General features: G+C 37.6%; 1 non-coding gene across 1 annotated transcript; it reads left to right on the top strand.

Moving 5' to 3' along the window:
- The first annotated feature begins 11,297 nt into the window (after nucleotides 1-11,297).
- On the top strand, nucleotides 11,298-11,404 carry LOC148914933 (small nucleolar RNA R71). The gene has a single exon (XR_016123039.1). It is a non-coding gene; the product is annotated as a small nucleolar RNA R71 (small nucleolar RNA).
- The last annotated feature ends 10,534 nt before the right edge of the window (nucleotides 11,405-21,938 follow it).

Here is a 21,938-nt window from a genome sequence, read left to right on the forward strand (position 1 = left end):
GAACACATCACCAAACATTTGTATATTTATTCATACCATTCTTTAAAAAAAATATTTTTTTGATACTTATTATTTTTTTAAATTATTTCTTAAAACGTATTACGGTCTAATTATGTAATAACCTAAAAAATAATACTTGATTTTATTATTTTTGTGGAAAATCTTATTAAGTTGTGTGACTTTATTGAGTGTTTTATGAATTTGGTTTAATGTGAAAATATTGGAATTAAGTGAGTTTAATCTCAAATTTGGACTAAAATGCCCTTATGATTAAGTTTCTGATTTTTTTCGAATGAAGTAGGCCCGTTTCGGCACGGCCCGATGGGCTTTCTCAAGCCCGGCCCATGGGTCGGGCTTGGGCTTTGAAACCTTGACTGGCCTGGCCCGGTATTTTTTCTCTCCTCTTTAAAGCCCGGTCCGGCCCTTCTCAAGCCCATTAAATTTGGGCCAGGCTAGCCCGACTCGACCCATTGACGAGCCCTACTTCCAAGCAAACTTTGGGCTCCACATAAAATACCAGTCTAGGCAAAACTTGGACCACCCCAAATTTGAGATTTCTCAAATTTCCACCCCCGAAAATACATGGGTTTGAGAAGAATTTTGGACTTAAAACTGAAAATTTGGGTTTCCACCCGAATGGTTGGAGATGGTCCTAGGCATTCTCCAACCCATTTGGACTTAAATCCAAATTTCCTCTATCCAAAAAGTAACTATTTGAGTTTTGTCCGGACTCAAACCAGTTTCCCCCCCAAAATCCGCAACTTTATTAAATTGTTGGGTTAATGACCTAAATGGTCCCCAAACTATCGCGAAATTATCATTTTGGTTCACCAACAAAAATTTTCAATTCAAACGTCCTTAAACTTTTTATAATGTACCAAAATCGTCCTTCCGTCAAAGTCTGTGTATTATTCCGTTAAATATACTCACCTAAAAATACGGTTTTGTCCCTCGATTTAACGGAATAATACACAGACTTTGTGGAAGGACGATTTTGGTACATTATAAAAGTTTAAGGACGTTTGAATTGAAAATTTTAGTTGGTGGACTAAAATGATAATCTCGCGATAGTTGAGGACCATTTAGGTCATTAACCCTAAATTGTATAAAAATGGTTCAAGTCTATTTTTTTTTTCATGGATAACTTTTCTTCATTTAATCTTTTTAAATAACTTCATAATTTAATTTTTTGAACAATTTGATCTTAAAAAATTTGAAATTTCACAAATATAATTTTGTTCTAAAAGAGAACACACAATACTTCAAATTCACCATACATTAAACCCAAAATTCACCATACATGAAACCCAATAGGAATAAACTAATAACCACCATCGTGGGGGCTTGGATAATAGTCCCCTGAGTTGTCTTCAAGATTAACGGCAAATTGTTGACCCAGTGCATGTTCTTACATAATTTCATCTTGTTTAACCCCCCAATACTTCTTCTTTCTTGGAGTAAATTTGGACACGTCTATAGACATTATTTTTTGTTATTGGGCTTCCTTATCTTGTTACTTCTAATACGCATAAGCATAAGCGTAAGCTTGATCTTGGACAAACTTGTCCAATATATTGAGCTCCGGTCTCCTATCCTTCTCGAAAGGAATGCCTTGCTCAACCAATGATTCCAAGTACTTATCCCTTGTTTGTTGAGAAGGGTCAGCCATATTCCCTTTTTGTTTTTTGTTTTTTTTTTTGGGCAGCCTTTTGTTTATCTCGGCCCTCAAGCCTTGGACTAGGCAAGGATGGTCGTGGACTAGGCATGGCGATATCGTCTGCATCGTTGTGTGGGAGGCTCATTTATATCATTCCACTTTGGGCAATCTTTTATGATTTCCCAAGAATGGTACAACTTGAAAGGCCTATTTGGAGGTGTTGGGGTCTTTTTCCGTCGGAAGGCTCGTCCGGGCTTGTTGATTCTTGGATCGCCATAGAGTGATGAATCAAGCCTTCATTGCCTCTTTTTCTGAGTTAGCAAGAACTAGGCCCAAAGTATCCCGAGTGAGAAGCAAGTCCCAGGGGAGTACTTTATTCTTCTTCCAGCGGCTGCATGTTTTGTGCTAATGTTTCCGGCAGCTCGACGAAGAGCTGAAGATGACTTGCTAATGTTGATATGAGATTATATGAGCTTGGCACGAGAGCTTGGAGTGTGGGAGCTAAAGACCCACAAGGTTAGCAAATGAGAATGCATGTGCTTCGCTTGGTGTTGGATATGTTTGAGTTTGGGTGTTGATAATTTGTAGTTTGTGGCTATGGCTATGAGAATTTAAGAGTTTCAAGAGAAGGAGGATGGAAGGAAAAGCTTGAGGTTTGAAGGCTATGGTGTTTAAAGCTTGAAAGGAAAGAAAAGCTTGGAGTTAGGTGATGCTTTATAGATTTAAGAGTTTCAAAAGAAGGAGGATGGGAAGAAAAGCTTGAGGCTTGAAGGCTATGGTGTTTATAGCTTGGAAGGGTATGAAGAGGAAGGAAAAGCTTGGAGTTATGCTGGGCGAGGCTTTATAGGGAGAATGGTTTCAAGGAGAGGAGATTATGGTTGTGGTGCTTGCAACAGCTAGGAAGGAGGTGTGATGATTAAAGAAGGGGGTTGATGGCTGTTGGGATGCTTGCAGTAGCCAAAACAAAAAGTTATTGTGCTGCTCCAACAGCTAAAGGAAGGGACTGAGGGTTGGAGAAAAATTGGTCTATGGCTGCTGTGTTGCTTGCAGCCGAATGAGGGAGGCTTAATGGTGAAGAAAAATTGGTGGTTCTGGAATGCTTGCAGCTGAAGAAAGGTGAGTTCTTCGGTTTTTGAGAGGCTTGAAACAACCAAGAGGGGTTGATTTTGGTTGGGCAATGCCTCCTAATTTATAGAAGGTGAAGGCTCTCTTTGGTTTCCAATAGGTAAAAGGAAGTGTTGGAGCTAGTCTATTTCCAACGGGTAAAAAGGAGCATTGGGACATTCTTATTTCCACCAGGTAAAGATAGGCATTGGAAAATGACTATTTCCTATGGGTAAAAGGAAGTGTTGGAATTTGCTTGTTTCCAACGGGTAATAGGGAGCATTAGGACATTCTTATTTCTAGCATGTAAAGCTAGGTATTGGAAAATGACTATTTCCTATGGGTAAAAGGAAGAGCTTGAAAAATATCTCGTTTGCTCACTCATATTGGAGAACTCCAAGTAATGGGCTTGGACTTTGGTGTTCCCAAGTAGCTAGCCCAACGTGTCCATTGTCCAAGAGCTTCTGTGGGCCTTATGGACCTCCGTAACCTTCCACACCACAATCCCTCATGCAAGCCCCTGTAAACCACATGACTTGGGTTCATGTGAGTAGGGCTGGCAATGGGTCGTGTCGTGTCGGGATAATAAATGTGTCAAGAATACTCAACCCGAACCTAACCCATTTAATAAACGTGTCGTGTCGGGTTCAGTTCGTCTTTTATCGTGTGGGTTTCGAGTCGTATAACAAGTTCATAAATAATAACATGCATGTTACAAAACTCACAATTGAAAAAATTTAAATAAAAAAAATGGAGAGAGGAGAGAAAATATAAGGAAAAGAAAGAAAAAAAAAGATAGAGAGAGGAGAGAAGAGAGAAGGAAAAGAAAAAAATAGAGACAGAGAGAGAGGAGAGAGAGAGAAAATATAGAGAGAGAGAGAGAGAGAGAGAGAGAGAGAGAGAGAGAGAGAGAGAGAGAAGAGAGAAGGAAATAAATAAAAAAGAGAGGAGAGAAAACTAAAGAGAAGGAAAGAAAAAAAAAAGAGGAGAGAAGAGAGAAGAGAGAAGGAAAAGAAAGAAAAAAAGAAAGAGAAGATAGACGGAAAACAAAAGAAGAAAAAGAAACATTATAAATATTAAAAGCCATAGTATAAATTGTTGGAGAGGAATGAGGGTGGTGGAGGTTCGAAACCCCTTGTGTGTGTGCTGAACTCTACATTTCTCTTCATTTTTTCGTAGGTTGGCGTGTATTACACAAGTTGACATGACCCGTTTAATAAACGGGTTAGACAGGTATTATAGCGGGTTGACCGAAATCCACCCGTTTATTAAGGTAAGAACGAGTTGACCCGAAATTGACCTGTTTTTTTATCGTGCGGGTTTCGAGTCGTGTCCGAAATTGCCACCCCTACATGTGAGCTTGATAGGTGATCAACATATGAAAAATGTATTATTGGCTTAGCATGGCATGACATGCACACTATTTCTATATTTATTTAATGAATGAATTCCCAAAATATAGCTTAGATTAACGTATGACCAACATTATACGTTATATTGGGTTTTAAATGTCTTTGGACTTCCCGTGACTTTTTTGGGCATCAACAGGAGGCTTATTATCATTAAGAAAGATCATTTTCACATACACGTCCTATGCATGGATAAAAAAAAGAGTTTGGAGTTGAATAAAATGACAAATATAATTTAAGGCTTTAATAAGAATGGGTACTTACCACATCATGTAGATTTGAGCCACTTTGTGGGTTAGTATTGGCCTTAGTCAAGCATGCCTTCCAAGGAGAACAATGTTGGTTGATAGTTTTGAACCGAGAAGCAATGGCTTGGTGTGTTCGTCGCTCGGGTCCACTAAGGCCCCTATAATTTTTCAGAAACTTTTGATATACAAGCTGCCAAAATGTGGTCGCTTGCTTGATTGGTGCCAATAGTCCCATCTTCACTAACGGAAACGAACCCTTTGCACAATGCCTCATCTTCTTCGGACCTCCAATTCATACCTTGTTGAGATTTTGTGGACATCTTCAACAAGAATGAAAGGGTAGATTATTTGAGAAATGAGTGGGTATTTATAGAGTTTGGAGTGAGTTTTGGGGTTGCATATGATTTAGATTAATTTAAAATATTATTTTGACCATTGGATTTAAATTTTAGCTGTTGGATCTTCTTTTTTTACCATTAAAATAACTTCGATTTAATCTAGATCGTTGATTTGAGTTACTATTAGAATATAATAAAAAAGAAGAAGAGATGTTTGAATTGTTGCCAGCATTTGCCACATGGCGAGACAACATCTACAACATAGCAATAGCTGCGGGGCCTACTGATTCTTCCTTGCACATGGGCTGCGTCATCCTTGAGTGGGCTTCACCAAAAAGTTTTCCAGTCCAGGCAATATTTGGATTGGTATTTGGCCCCATGTTTGGATTTTCCCAAATTTTGGCCCCTTACTTTTCTTGGGTTAGGAGAAGAATAAGGCTATAATTTTGAATTTTTTAGATTTGGCCTCATGTGTTGGAAATGGCCTTATGGCCTTGCGAGGACAAGTAGGAAACTTCTATTTTGCACCCACTATTCAAGATATTCAATTTAAAATAAGAATTTATATTTTTTTTGCCAACGGGGGTCTAGCCCAATAGAAAAGGAATTTGACTAGTGGTCCTGGGTTCGAACCCTATGACACATTGGCAGTGTGTGAGAGATAACCTCTAACACTAACATAAGCGATAAGTGACTTTCTTTGGACCTGTTTTTACAGAACCAAGTTTAAAGTCATATTGAGCCAAATCATGGCTTGGGCTTTAATATTGAATGAATATCGTACTGTGGCTGATATTAAGGAATTATTATTTATATGATAATTACCTAAATTAATAGATATTCTTGAGGATTACTTGACAGTGAAGACAATCAATTGAGAAGATTGACTCTGATTGATTATGATCCGATCTTAACCGTAACCTAATAGGAATGTACTTTCTCTATGCTAGGGCTACGTGCATATAAAAGGAGATGATGCTTCACGACCAAAGGAGGCATAATTTTTTAACAATAAACTCTACACAAAAACCCTAGCTCTTTCAGTCGAAGACTTGGTTTCATTGTTTATTTCTCTACCAAGCCTCCTTGGTATCGATTGTCAATTGATTCCTTCAGTTGAAGGCCATTCTTAGTGCCTTTTGCTCTATTCTGATCATTATGATCCCGTCACAGCCTAGTTCTGATCTTATACTTGATTGCCACTTATTCCTTAGCTCTACTTTGAACCATAATCGATACAAGGTGGTGGCAATCCTTAGTTTTGATCAATCTATTGATTTGCTCTCATTGTTTTTACTAGTTTATTTACTTTTATTGCAGTTTACTTTTTGTATTAGAGAAATATGAAGTCAATAATCTAGGCTTTAAATTCCAAAAACTTTGAATCAATGGGGTACTTGGTTGCATAAAAAACTTTGAATTCCATCTCTTGATTGGTTTCTCGTAGGATCAAAGAACCTTTTTCTACGTCAATTATCATTCTTCCCTTAATGAGGAATGGGCGGCCTAAAATAATTGGAGTGTCGACGTCTTCTTCCATATCCAAAACTTTGAAATAAACTTGGAATATGAAGTGATCCACCTTCACTAATACATCTTCAAGAATGTCGTGAGGATATGTAAGTGATCTATCCGCCATCTGCAAAGAAATAGTAGTTTTCTTAGTTGTAACATCCCGACCCAAATTTAAGTATTCGTTTAATTTGATTAAATTAATAAATTATGAAATTATGATTTTGCCCCCGGGGATAGGGTTATTTTGGTCATTGGGGAATTGCACCATGATGTAGATCACGTCGAGATGAGTCCGTAGACACGTAGTAAGCTCAAATCAGAGTTGTAACGAAAAGTTTATGATCTATGGAAGCCCAGTGGCATAACCGTAAATATTTCAAAAATGGGTTTTTAAAATTTGGTTCTCTTTCTCTCTCCCTCACAAATATGCTCTCTCTCTCTCTCTCTCTCTCTCTCTCTCTCTCTCTCAATTTCAGATAGAGATATCTCTGCCGTCCAACCCCCAAAATCGGTGCCACAACTTGCAAACTCTTCGTCTCTCTCTCCTCTTTCCATATATACCCATATCTAGCCATGATTCCAAGTGATTAAACCAGAAAATCGATCTAAACAGAGGTTCAAAAAATGGCTACTTCGAAGCTGTGACTTTATTGGTTTTCGACCAACTCCACCACCAGTGCCTTTTGGGTCCTAAATCACTCCCCTACCTCCCCTTTTGGGTCCGAAATCACTCCACCACCACTATTGCCTTCTAGGTTTTCTAAGAAAACCGTTCGTTCGAGGGCTTTAATGGCCAAATTAGTCCTCGAAGCAGGTATGAAACTTACTCCTCTTGATGTGCTTGACCTTTTGGCATAGGTCTTGATTGGCGGTTTGGAGATTTTCCGATCTCTGGAATTTACTCGGGCCACCCACACACTGCCCATGCTTGGGCCACTTTGTGGTGGGCCATTGGGTCCTAAAATGATCCTCATGTCGTCCTGAGCACGACGGTATGCTCAGATTTGAATTTGGTTATCGTTTGAGTGTCGATCGGATTACGCATAGTAGGCGTTGTTCGGGTTCAATATGTTCGGACCGTTGGATGGACTCCATTTTCAAATATGTTGATATAGGCATCTCTAGGATCGTGTAGGAATTCGTAGATCATGAATTGGAGTCTTGGATACTCTGATTCAATGACTTAAAGTTTGCGTTAAACGATAATCGTCTTATTGTGCGATCGCGAGCGATTCGACCGTTCGATTCAGACCAAACTTGCAGGACATGTATAATAAACCCTATTGAACATGTAGGAACTTTCAGTAGTTTGCGCACGTAGGACTTGCCACAGACGCACGAGTATTGAGGATTCTACTTTGCATCTTGGTAAGCCCAGTCCCGGTTGGACGGCTAGTCCCAGCCACATGGTTGTTGAGGATTCCTTCGTGTTGTTTAGCCAAACGATCCCCGTGTGGATTGTTTTCCTCGTTATATGATATATACTATTATATGGACTTCCCCTTGGATACCAATACTTGGAAACTGTGGACATGGATACTTGGATACATAAAAATGGATAGCTGGTTAGTCTGCGCACGTGAGGACTTATTCTGAGCTTACAGTATTGAGAATTCTGTGTGCTTTACGGTTAGCCTAGTCCCCTAGATGGACGGCTCGTCCCTGGCCGCATGGTTGTTAAGTATTCCTCCATGTGGTATAGTCAAACGATCGTCGGATTGGATTGTTATTCCTTTGGTACATGATGATGGTGTGAGGTGTGTGTATTGATATATACATATATATATATATATACATTTTCGGGTCGTGATTCTTGACCTGGTACTTCGTGAGTATCGATCAGGTATAAGCGTCGATTGATAGTTTGGAAAGTATTGTTCGGCAACGTACGCCTTGGATAGGGTATGTTGTGAGAAAGAACATATAAAAGGAAAGGAACTATTAAAGTGTTCAGTGGTTGCCTTGTGGAATTTGATGTTGTAATTGAATCTATATTTAATCGTTGACATTACTTTAAATACTCGTATATTATCTAAATCGTGAATGTTGATTTAAGAAATACAGGTGACTTGATCCCTCACAAAGGGGTACGTAGGTAGCCTAGGGTTTAACCTAGGTGCAACCGCAAAATAAACTGTTAAAGTTATGCATTATCTACTTCGTGTCTAGGTAGATTGACTATGATATTATTATGTCACACATTTCCGTTCAATTGTCCAGTCTATGATTTTATGAAGTTTAAATATTATGTGGTTGTATACTTAGAGCTAGATAACCTTTGTTGTTAACGCACTTATGTATTAAAGCCTTACTATGTTACCTGTATTTTTGAGAAGTTAGTTGTGGGCTCTAGTGCCTATGCACTAATATACATGTAGGTTCAGAGATGTCAGACCTGAAGGTATACGTATTTTGGTATATTGGACCCTAGTATGATGCATGACTAATACTCTATTTATGAAATCACATAGTGTTGGGTGATGTATCATTTTATACTTTGAAAAATATGATTCATGAGAGGAATGATTGTGAGTATTTTGATTGCATGAGATTATAGATTTGTGAAGTTTTAAGGAAAATGCTTGGGGTGTATATGAGAACTATCTTGGTATTAATCGTTATGGCTTTCCTATTGTGCATGCTGTCAGTTGGGAGTTTTTATATTGTGATATTTACAGGTGAAACATTTGGTAAATGTCTGTTTTTCAAGGGAGACTGCCAAAATTTCTGCAGAAAGTCTCGTCCCTCTTTTCCTTGATTTGGAAAAGAGGCTATTTCATTAGTAAGTGGCCCAACATCATCTTGATGTCGAAAATACCACAGGACTCATCACAAATTCCAAGGAATTCAAGGCAGGTCCTGTTAATTTTCCCCAAACCAATTCTTTTAGCTATAAACTAAGGCATTAGTTTAATACTCGAACCTAGATATCACAATGCTCTTTGAAAAGAAATAGTATCAATGGTTCAAGGAATAGAAAACATCTCTGGATCCTTTCGCTTAGGTGGTAGTTGCATTTGTATTGTTGCACTACACTCCTCCATCAATTTCACCATCTCAATATCTTCGAAACATCTCTTTTTGCTTAATATTTCCTTGAGGAACTTTCCATAGCTCGACATTTGCTCTAGTGATTCGCTAAATGAAACGGTAATTTGCAGTTTCTTGAAAATTTCAAGAAATTTGGAGAACTGTGCATCCTTCTTATTTTTCTTCAGGCGTTGTGGAAAAGGAATCGGCGAAACGTGGGATTTTGGAATGTGGATGGTGGTTGCTTAGTTTTTGCTGAATTTCTGGTGGAGCTCATGGCGGCGAGTTGTGGTGGTCCAGCAGTGTTAAGGCTATGTTCATAAGCTTTTTCTGTAGTTTTCAGCTGATGTTGCTACTTTTCTGCGTCTAAATCTACAGTGGTTTTTATGGGCTTCCCATTTCGAAGTGTAAATGCCTTCACATGTTCTCGAATTTTCAGATTAACTTCTGATTGGAGGTAAAACTCCTCTCTCTCGTATCATGAGTGCATTAGCCAATTGACCTATTTAAACTTCTAAATTTCTGATGGAAGCGGCATGGTTTTGTAGGGTTATCTCCATCCTATTTGTATTTGTGGCGAGCTGTGTGATTATGTCTTCCAAGTTATTTTTCTTCTTTTGTAGTTCAAATCCCGATGATAGTCTTTGCACATTCTGATTATTGCTCCAAGATAAATTCGGGTGCCTTTGCCATCCCGGATTATACATGTTGGAGAATGGATCGTTGCTAGGATGTCTATAGGTATTCACCATGTTTGCTTATTCTTGCACAAATTCTGAAAATCAACTCCATGAGGACTCGATATGGTGGCATGACTAGGAACAACACAAATATTGTAAATCTCTTGTGTTGAAACTCTCCCACTTATAGCAAGTAAGGCATCCAATTTACTGGTAATAGCATCAACCTACTCTTTTGAAGCAAAAGCATTAGAATTACCAATTTCATAAACTCCGGCATGCTTACCTCTTGCTTTAGAATGTTGTGTTTCGATAGCTAGAGGATCAAACAAAGTTTGACATTCAATTCGCGTCTTTTTCTTAATAGATCCACTTTCATAGTTATTTAATGCAGCCTTACTTGAAATGATTAATGCCTTATAAAAAAAAATATATATATGCATGAGAACCAGTGGCGGATCTAGGAATTTTTCAGGGAAGGGGCAATGTTAAAAGGCTAGAACATCCGAAAAATAATAATAATAACCAAATAGCCTTACAATTTAAACAACACTAATATTATCCATAATTAAAATAAATAAGAGTTTTACGTCTAAGCCTAATTGACTATAATCTATTTTCTATATAAATTAAATGCACAAAATTCATGTTATACAATTATTTACCAAAGTTAATATCAAATATGAACAAAATGCATGTCAATTACACAATTAGTCTATCAAAATTCATATGAAATCATCCATTAATCTAACCAAAATCAATACCAATTAATCTAACCCAAAGTACATGTGATTTGGAGGTCACAAGATAAAAGTAGATGTGATTATGAGTTTGGGGTATTTTTCAGTGAATTTTTTGGAGAACATATGAATTTTTAATGAATTTCTAAATTTGGTCTAATTAAAATTTGACACATGGCGCCCTGATAGTGGACCACATTAAAAAGGAATGCAAGTTGAGAAGCACAGGATTCTAACCACAAACACAAGTCATCTTCTTCTTGGCTGGTTGTGTCTGCAACTTAAGTGAAAATTTTTCAAAATCTTCTAAAATCTATAACTTTGGTTGTGGAGGTCCAATTGATGAACCATTTTCTCCTACGTGATGGTGAGATCGAGCTCAACAATCTAAGGTAAATATTCAGGGTCTCACATAGCAGCAACAAAACAGCCTCTTTGAGGCTTTTAATCGAACACTTGGAGGGCACAAGCAAAGGGGCAAATTCTGAATCTCCAACGCGTTTTCTTGCGAGAGGAGGTGCACCTGCACCTCCTTGCGCCTCTGTGGGTCCGCCACTGATGAGAACTACAATAGGCAAACCATGATGAAGACACTGTATTAACAAATTATTGAACCATTCCTATGCCTCTGAAAAGGACTCATTTTCTTGTTGATTGAATTGCCTTATTTTATCCCTTAGTGCATCGGTTTTCTCATTCGAAAAGAACTTCTTTAAGAACTTGTTCTGTACCTCCGTCTATCTAGTAAAAAATCTAGGCCTCAAGGGGTTCAACCACATTTTTGCTTTATCTTTCACTGTGTAGGGAAAGACTTTCATCCTGAGATGTTCTTCAGTGACTCCCTCTGTGAAAGCCATGTTAGAAACCATTTTAAGAATATCTCTAATATGAGTTAAAGGATCTTCAAAACTTAATCCATGGAAAGAAGGCATCATATTGAAGTGAAATTTTTTCAGTTCATAATTCCTGGTTGCTGTAGGGAGAACGATGTTCGAAGGTGACGTTGAAATTGTTGGGATATCAAGGTCTCCCATTGTTTCATTCGGTACAAGGGCCATCTTTTCTTCTCCTTGTTTATTCTTCTTTTCTTTGTCTTGTCTTTGTCTCCTACAAATTACTTGAAGCTTTTGTTCAATCTCAGGTTCCAATTCAACTAGTTGGCTAATTGAAGAGTGGGTATCAGTCTTTCACCGTATACTCAGAAATGAAGTTGTTGTACCAGCAAACAAGGGCAAAGGATTGTTTAAATAAAGAGAAAATGATAGAATTGAAGAAGGAAACAAAACCCAAACACAATTAGAAAAAGAAACTTTAAGTGTAAAAGGAAAAGAATATTAAATTGAGAAAGGAGTTGGAATCCTGTTGTGAAGTGAGAATTATGCGTTCCAGGAGTTCTCCTAGCATTAGACTTGGAGCTGCTGTGTCAAACCTTCTTTATTTTTTTCTTTTACACGCTGCTATTTCCTCTTTTTTTTTACAAATTTATAAATAAACCCAATCCTAGACATGTATTTATAAAAAAACCCAAGCACTATTTAAATATAGAAACACACCCAAAATCAACCCCAAAGTCAACTTTTTGGGTGTGTTTATAAAGGGGTTTTGAGTGTGTGTAATGATGGGTTTTGGGTGTGTTTATATGTTTAAATAGTGCTTGGGTGTTTTTATAATTTCAACCCCCATTTTGGGTGTTTTAGTGAAACTCCAATTTTTTTTCCCTTCTTCTTTTTCTCCTTTTTTTTTTTTTTGTTTTTTTTTTTTTTTCCGTGAGCTGGGTTGTCCCCTTTGTATTGCTTTTGTTGTTCGTGGTCTGAAGCTTCTCATGTTCATTAAATTGAACTCAAAAAGTACTTGAAATCAAAATTTAACTAATTAAGCGCACTAATATTAATAGACTAAGTCCCTAGCAATGACCCCAAAATTTGATGTGATTAATTGCAAGTGGACAATATTACTCAAATTAATATACTAAAGTGATTATTTCTAATTATATTTGAATTAAATGATAAGAGGATTAAGATGGTGAAAATGTAATTAAGCAAGTAATATAAGCATAAGTAAACAATGTAAAAGGTGAAAACAAAGATGATATAGCACTAGGAACCTATATTTAGAATTATACTGTAAACAAATATCTCACCTTAACTTAGGGCTTGTTTGGTAGCGTTTTTGGAGAATGTTTTCAAAGAATATGTTCAGAGAACGAAAATGAGAAAACGAATTTGCATGTTCAAAACCACACCTTGAAACAAACAAGTAGGTTTTACCATCCCAAAGAAGCCAATTTTAAAGCTTTTAACAATAAAAGAAAATGAAATACAAATTTACCATTTTAGAAGTCTTGCAATTCCGTTTATGAGTAAAAGATTTGAGAAACTACTGTTGATCAACACAAGTAACTCCTTCCACATTGGTAGCTCCTCTAGCTCCCAACTTCATACATGTTGCCACCACCCTACCCTATACCACAATTTTGAATTGTCCAAAATTACTGGTACAATGCCCACTGGCGGATCTGTTAAGGAGCAAAGAAGTGCAGCTGCACCTCTCCTCGCCAAAAATCTATTATTGGTGCTTGAAATTGCCCCTTTGCTTCTTAATTCTATCTTCAACATTTAAGTAAATGTCTTTGTCTTTTTACTTTCATTTATTTTTATAGTACTCCATTTACTTAAGTTTACAATGTAAATAAGGAAGTACCCCCCATTTGGATTCAAATAAAAATACTAGAAAATCAAATTCCCCCCAAATCAAAATTTGAAAAATTGGTTTTAGTGCAAAATACGATTTAGGCTAAAAATGATAGCTCATTAAGTCAATATATACTTCATAATAAAATCCCATAAAATCAAGTTTTCTTATTTGATGTGTAAGGAATAAAAGCCGCAAAAAATTATCTTGAGAAAATGATTATTCCGAAAAACCATTTTTCATACTTAGTCAATATTTTTACATAGAACAATTTTTCATGTATGATATGAATGAATAAAGGGACCTAAGGTCAATCTAGATAAAAAGCCTTAGATGTTCAATCCACAAAGAGTTTTTAACCTTTCAAAATTGCACATCTGCTAAAAAATTCTTGGGTCCACCAGTGACAATGCCCGATATGAGGTCCATATCACATGGAACATGAGTTTGCTGCCCACCTAACAAAGATAGTAGACATTCCTCAAAATCCCCTCATCTAAGTCATAAAATGAAAATGAAAACGATAACTAAAAATCATTGTACAAGAAAACCAACCTCTTTCTATGTTATAGAATTAATCATTAAGTTTCGACCGAAAAAAAAGAAACAAATAATCATTAAGTCAGACCCTAATTCCAAGTTTCAAACAAAAAAACCGAGTTTGAGTCAGATTAATATAGTATTTGAAATTTTATGCTTACTTACATGGAATAGGAATCATTCTCAAGCAATCCGTCATTCATATTAGTGGAAATGCCTTGCTTTGATTACTTCCCATTGCCATTCCCTTTTATTCTGATTCGTACTCATTTTGATTCTGAGTAGACATATCATAAAACTTTTGAAAAGTGCACTCGATTTAATAAGTCGTCTTTCAAATGATTTGTCCACTATTAAGGAAAGTACTTGACTTCAGATTACAAATACAGAGCTTTCATACTTCGCAGTGTTTTCTCCTTCCTCCAACAAGCATTGCAAAAATGGGCAAACCAAAGGCTTGTTTCTTCCCAGAACCTGTTTCCACAGCACCAGCAATGTCCTGACATATGAAACAATTATAATAACCATCAAACCTCCTGTCATATGAAACAATTATAATGACCATCAAACCGAATATAATAATAACCTGTCCAAAACCATACACAACAACCTTAACCAACCTTCCCTTGATGAGCAGTAGCAGGAAAACAAGCTTTATGGATTGGCGTCGGTTCTGAGTCCCCACCTGTATATTATCTTCCCAATCATCAGATGATGAGCCTCAACTCATTTGATTTGAGCATAATTTTCAGCTCCACCAAACTAAGTTAACGTTGAAAAAAAGTTCTCTAATATCCACAATCATTAATACAGTTAATAAAAATATATACATGAAGTGATGTTTCCGGTAACCTTGGATTGAGATTACCACCAATTCATCAACATATAGAGGGCCTGTTGATAAACAGAGCAATGAAGAACACACAAAGATCACTCTGATACAGCCTCTGTCTTCTAGAACAACAAATCAAGAGAACGCAACAAAGAATATAATTGAGCACAGCAGACTTGTACTTGGAATAAGTTTTAGAAAGAAAGGAGGAAACAACTAAGCTTCATCTCTACTGTACACTTGTCAATATCTCCATCTTTCATGTAACAAAATTTAGTCTAGATATTTCCATTTCAAGTGTATATATATAGACAACTGTACAATCTCATAATCATTGAATATACAATTTCAATTCTTACAAACCCTAAATTTCTCCTCCTTCTTACTCTTCTTTCATGGTATCAAAGCCTCCCACCTCACGGCAACATCTTCTCTCCACTCATTCTCTTCCTCTTCAAGGCTCATCCATCACCAACTGTGTCTTCGTTGATTGTCAATTAGGCAAAAGTCACAAGTTTCCCTTTAATAAATCCATATGTAGTTCTTCTTTTTCATTAGAATTAATTCACACAGACATTTGGGGCCCTGCTCCTGCATCCTCTGTATCTGGCAATAGATATTATATCATCTTCATTGATGACTTCTCACGTTTCACTTGGTTATTTCCTCTTCAATATAAATCTCAGGCACTCTCAGCTTTTCAGCAATTTAAATTATTAGTTGAAAAACAATTTGACCTCAAAATCGAAGCACAGCAGTGCGACAATAGCAGTGAATACACCGGAATTCAATTCCGACAATTTCTTACTAGTCATGGAATTGTTCCACAGTTCACATGTCCACATACACCCGAACAAATGGCATGTCCGAATGCAAACACCGCCATATAATTGAGCTCACTCGAACCCTATTTGAGCAGTCGTCTCTGCCCATCAAATATTGGGTTGAGGTTGCTCAGACATCTGTTTATCTCATTAATTGTTTACCATCTTCATCATTGCAGAAACTGAGTCCCCTCCAGAAGTTATTTCACTTTGCAAGCCAGACTATGCCTTTCTGAAAGTCTATGGATGTGCTTGCTTTCCATGGCTCAGTCCTTACTCTCCTAACAAGTTGGAATTCCGCAGCAAAGCTTGCATCTTCCTTGGCTATGGTGCCAATCAAAAAGGGTATCGTTGCCTTGATCCCGTCTCCGGCCGAGTTTATACCTCTCGTCATATGGTGTTTAATGAAAATATTTTTCCTTTTACACAGAAAGCCTCACTCTCACCCTCCCCATTCTCACCACCACAGCCTACCTACACACCAAACTACACACCAACTTATCTTCCATTCCCTCCTTTAACCCAGACTCTTCCATCTCATTCACCAATTCCCTCTCCCCCAATTTCCTCACCCGCATCTTCATCTCATTCAAGTTCTCCTCATATTCCTTCCACATCCTCTAAGCAAGACTCACCCTTGCCACCACCACCACCTCCTCTCCCCACCTATTCCCACTCACCCAATGCAAACCCGCTCCAAATAAGGCATTACCAAACCTAGACACCCTTTCCCTTCACTTTATTTGCTTCCTCTCTAACTCCATCAATCCCTACAACTTATAAACAAGCAACAAAAGATCCTCGCTGGCTACAAGCAATGCATGATGAGCTCACTGCCTTACAACGAACTCACACATGGACACTAGTTCTTCCTCACTCTGCTCAAAATCTAGTTGGCTCCAAGTGGGTTTTTGGGATCAAACAACATGCGGATGGCTCCATTGAACGGTATAAAGCTCGACTTGTTGCCAAGGGCTTCAATCAACTTGAAGGTATCGACTACACTAAGACCTTCAGTCCCCTGGCCAAACCCATTACCATCCGTATCCTATTATCAATTGCAGTACAAAATGATTGGCATATTTCCCAACTTTATGTTACTAACGCCTTTCTACATGGCCATCTTCTTGAGGAGGTATTCATGACACAACCACTTGGGTTCGAGGATCCACAAAAGCCAAGTTATGTCTGTAAATTACACCGTTCTCTCTATGGTCTTAAACAAGCCCCACGCGCCTAGTACGAACAATTACACGATGCTCTGCTTTCCTTGGGTTTTCAAACATCCGCTTCAAACACCTCTCTCTTCCTCAAGATCGATAGTTATCCATGTTTATGTTGAGGATATTGTCCTCACAAGCAACAACCCCTCTATTGTACTCAGTTGATCTCACAGCTTGTGAAATTGGTACTTAGGTGACTAATGGTAAATTTAATTACACAAACAAGACAAAACAACACAGCAATCTTCACACACTTTAAACCTTGACCAAATACACATATGACTAGTCAACTGCTAGTCATGAACAATCACAATCAAGAGAACACACAGATCATGCCACAATGTACCTGCAACCCTAGAAGATAACTAGTGACAACCTAGGCACTCAGAAGGACCCATAAATCTAGGCATCCCCTGTGCTAGCAACAACTATGTGAAAGTGTGTGAAATCATCAAAATCATGCAAACATCAAACAGCAGATAAAGATGACTAGTCAACCACCAAGAACACAAACCCAGAAAAATTACGGATATGCAAAACAGATTTTGTTCACCCAGAAACCCACCATTGGGAAAAACTGGGAGTCATCAACCGACCAGGCATTCCACTAAGTAGAAAAAGATTCTTACAAAGGAAACACAACCAAGCTCAAGATTCACCTAGGTCTATTTAGGAATATGAAGCAATACCTCCTTTGTGCAATCTTCTTCTCCAACTTAGCAAAACTTGAAGCTCAGTTCTTCATGGCAATGGCAGCTCCTTCTCCAGCTCGTTCATCCCATGGCACAAGCTTGCAAGTTCCAACACAGACCGAAACCAATATTTGGATTCAAAGGAGAATGACCAATTTCTTCAAGAAACCATACTCTTGAAGAAATCAGTCTTGAATCTGACCTAGATATAAATGAGAGATGATTTGAATAGCTAGATGCAGATTCGTGTTTTCAAAAGCAGTTTTTCAAAAAGAAATCAATTGGAAAAACTCATAGATGAAAATATATGGTTCTCTCTAGAGGAAGAAGAGAAAGAAAGCAAAACGATCTTTCCCCAAAATTCCACAAAAGAGACAGCAGCCAAATGACCAAAATCGTGGCCTTTACTGACCAAAAAATTCGTTAGGTCAGAAAACCACAGGATGGCGTGCAGAGAGAGAGAAAGAGGAATAGGACAAAGCAGTTTGTTATCCAGTTGGAAGCAAGGATGACTAGTCGTATGAGAAAGCGGATGACTAGTCATCATTTTATGAAGACTGTTTAATGTAATAATATGCAATGCTCAATACCTTTGTCAACTTGCTTGAGCAACCATAGAGCGGAGATTAGAGAAGAGCACCAATAAAAGTTTTCCCTAATATAGACTTGAGCTTGATAAATTACATTACACATCCTATTACAAAGTTGTCAAGGGAAGTTAAAAGAAAATAGTAAAAACCATACATTAACAGCTTGGTTCTCAATTCACAATCAAGGATTTAGGCGCTCTTCACTACTTCTTGGGTATCGAAGTGCATAGAATTGCCTCTGGCCTTTTTCTCAGCCAAACAAAGTACATCATTGATCTTCTTTCCAAAACCGACATGCTTGACACCAAACCATTTCCCTCTCCAGCAACCACAGCAAAATTGGCTTCGGACTCTGGTGAACTTCTCTCAATCCGACTTCCTACAGATATATTGTTAGCGCTCTTCAATACTTAACTTGGACCTGCCCTGATATCTCATATTCAGTCAACCAAGTCTGCCAATTTCTCCATGCTCCTTCCACAACTCACCTTACTGTTGTCAAGCGAATCCTTCGATACCTCATAGCCACTCCAGATTATGGTCTACCAATTCATAAAGGCAAGCCTCATCTCACTGCCTTTTGTGATGTTGATTGGGCTGGTAATCCTAATGATCGTCGGTCCACTATTGGGCCCTGCATATTCCTGGGTACTAATCTCATCTCTTGGTCTGCTAAAACGCAAACCATTATGGCTCGCTCATCAACTAAAGTTGAATATCGCACATTGGCCACAACAACTGCTGATGACTTGTGGATTTGTTCTCTCTTAAAAGAACTCCATGTCTTCTTGAACCATCCACCATTATTTCACTGCGACAACGTCTTAGCCGTTGCACTCGCTGCCAACCCCATTTTTCACGCCCAGACAAAGCACATTGAAGTGGACTATCACTTTATCTGAAATTTAGTGACCTCCAAAAACATTTTCCATTAAACATCTTCCTTCTCATTCACAAATAGCTGACATTTTTACAAAGGGCCTCCCTACTGAACGCCTCCTCACTCTTCGATCCAAGCTCATTACTTGTCTCTCGTCTTCTCTTGAAGGGGGATGATAAACAGAGCAATGAAGCAAAGATTGAAATATCAGCCGATACACCGATATATCTGCCGATATTTACGTATTATTAGCTGTTGACATTGATACTGGGGATAAGGCCATATCTTCCTCTGTATCAATGATATATTCCCGATAAGTGCGATATCCCCGATATTTTGCCGATATCCCCAATATTTCCCGATATCCATAACATAACCCAAAAAAATTCAGAAGTTTTGAAGGCAATTGAAGCAAATTGAAACCCAAAAATAGTTAATCCTTGCCCATAACCCTATAATTTATTAATATGAAGAATCTATGCACAGTCCATTGCCAACATACCTCCAATCCATCTGAAGAGGACATGGCGATCAATTTTGGATCTATGAGCATAGGAACTAGACATAGTACTAACTGAAATGAATCTTATGATGGCTATGGTTATGTCATGTCTGATTATAGTGGAACTAGTTATGGTGCTCAAGATGATAAAAAAGATTATGGACCTACTAGTTGGTTAAGCCTAACTATCCAATATATGAGAGGACAATAGGAGCTCAAGAGAGACCTATGTGCACCATGTTCAAACATGGCTTACAAACTGCTCGAGTTACATGACTTGGTATGACTATTGTATAAATCTAGATGGTTGTTCCTCATTGTTTGAACCTCATAGGAGCTCTCCATTTATGTAGATGGACACTTATCTAAATTGTAATCCAATATTTAAACAAACTATAGATTTATGCATGGTTTATTCATTCTAATTAACATTTTATTTTCAAACTTTTCATTAACGCGCATTACATACCACTTATATTTCATCATATGTATATCTTATTATTAGTAAATTTTGAGTTTTATTTGTTCAATACATTCATTGATAATGTACATAACATCTATGAAAGTTTTACACCAAAATTATGTGTTTCAATGCCTATATCTATCATTTTTGTTGATTTTTTTTCCGATACCTAAAATGATAACGATATATCCCTCGAAATATCCGTAAATTAGAGGCCTGATATTATCTGCACCGCCGATATTTTAATCCTTGCAATGAAGAACACACAAAGATCACTCTCATACAGCCTCTGTCTTTTAAAACAACAAATCAAGAGCACACAACAAAGAATAGAATTGAGCATAGTAGACTTGTGCCTGGAATAAGTTCTAGAAAGAAAGGAGGAAACAACTAAGCTTCATCACTACTGTACTCTTGTCAATATCTCCATCTTTCTTGTAACAAACTTTAGTCTAGATATTTCCATTTCAAGTGTATATATATATATAGAAAATTGTACAATCTCATAATCATTGAATATACAATTTCAATTCTTACAAACCTTAAATTTCTCCTCCTTCTTACTCTTCTTTCACTTGTCTACTGATGTGTTTATTTTTTTCATTATTTAACCATACCAACTTAGAAAATAATCTTAGCTCTATCATACAACCTCATAGAGAGATAGAACTACTGCTTACTACGACATAAGTGCCATTAACCTTTAGATCACCTGGAGAAGCATTTTTACCAGGCTCGAGGCCCTCATCGGCTACCCAACTAGTGTTTTCCACATCAGGCCGCTTCTCAGCCACTATTGACTTAAAAACGATCACTTCATCTTCCCCATCCCCTTCCAAGGTTAACTCAGGCTTCGGATATGCAACTTCCAACTTCATTGTATTCTCTGCTTAATTTTCTTGATACACCTTCACATCTCTTGGGCCAAACAAGACATAGTGGCCTGACGATGTCAGTTGCACCCCTAAAGCAAATTCTTCTTCACTTGAAGCGGCACATGGTTAGGATTGTAACAGAGTACAACTGCTGCCTTATCGATATGGATTATCGATAATCTTGAGTTGTTGGTTGTCACCACTACATGATTTCCCTTGTACTTAATAAGGTCCTATAACTTATGTATATCACCATTATACGATTTGAGCAGCCTGAGTCGACCATCCAACCATTCTTGTACTTAGGGGGGGCACAGTCCAGTTCTCACTCCAAATTGGAACCATAACCAACACTATTCATCTAGTTCGGTAAGGCTCGATTTTGACAAAAAAAATAAATAAATTATAAAATTGGTTCAGTCTGGTTTGTCCTTAAGTTCAGTTTCCTTTTTTTCCAGTGGGGTAGCATTTTGAGGATAACAAGTCTGGACAAGTGTAGAGGCAGGTCAAAATCCTTTGTATTGGGCTGGAAGACGCGCTCAAAGACTTTTTTGGTAATCCGTAAATAGCGATTGTAGCTCCAAAAAGGGCTACTATTTTGTTCTCTCTTTCCCTTTTTATTTTTATTTTTATTTTTATTTTTTTATAAACAAAGTCCAACTAAAATTTCATTTTTTGGGCTTAAAAATTCACAAATGGCCTAATTTCATGCAAACGGAGGTGTTTTGGCCTAGAAAAGAGAGGTGATTTAGAGTTGGGATTGGGGAAGATTAGTTATGGGCTTAGAAATTTAGCATTAGGCTTAAATATTTTTTTTTAATTAAAAAATATAGAGTTGGGTTTGGTTTGGTTTGGTTTTTTCACTATAAGAACCGAAAGCAAGCCAAATCAATCCAGTTCAATCTAGTTTTGGGTCAACCCGCTTTTTGTGGCCTAATGTAGCTCAGTTTTTCAGTTTTCCAATTTAAATGCCCACCCCTACTTATACTCAATCCATTCATGCGTCATTATTGTGAGAGCTAACTTATCTTCCTCTAAAGCGAGAGATGCTTCAGCGTCACAATCGTCTTCACTTTTCTCCTTTAGGTTGGAAGTAGTAGCAATA

The sequence above is a fragment of the Prunus mume genome, linkage group LG8, assembly GCF_029339155.1.
Source record: "Prunus mume cultivar Tortuosa linkage group LG8, ASM2933915v1, whole genome shotgun sequence".
NCBI classification, from domain to species: Eukaryota; Viridiplantae; Streptophyta; class Magnoliopsida; order Rosales; family Rosaceae; genus Prunus; species Prunus mume.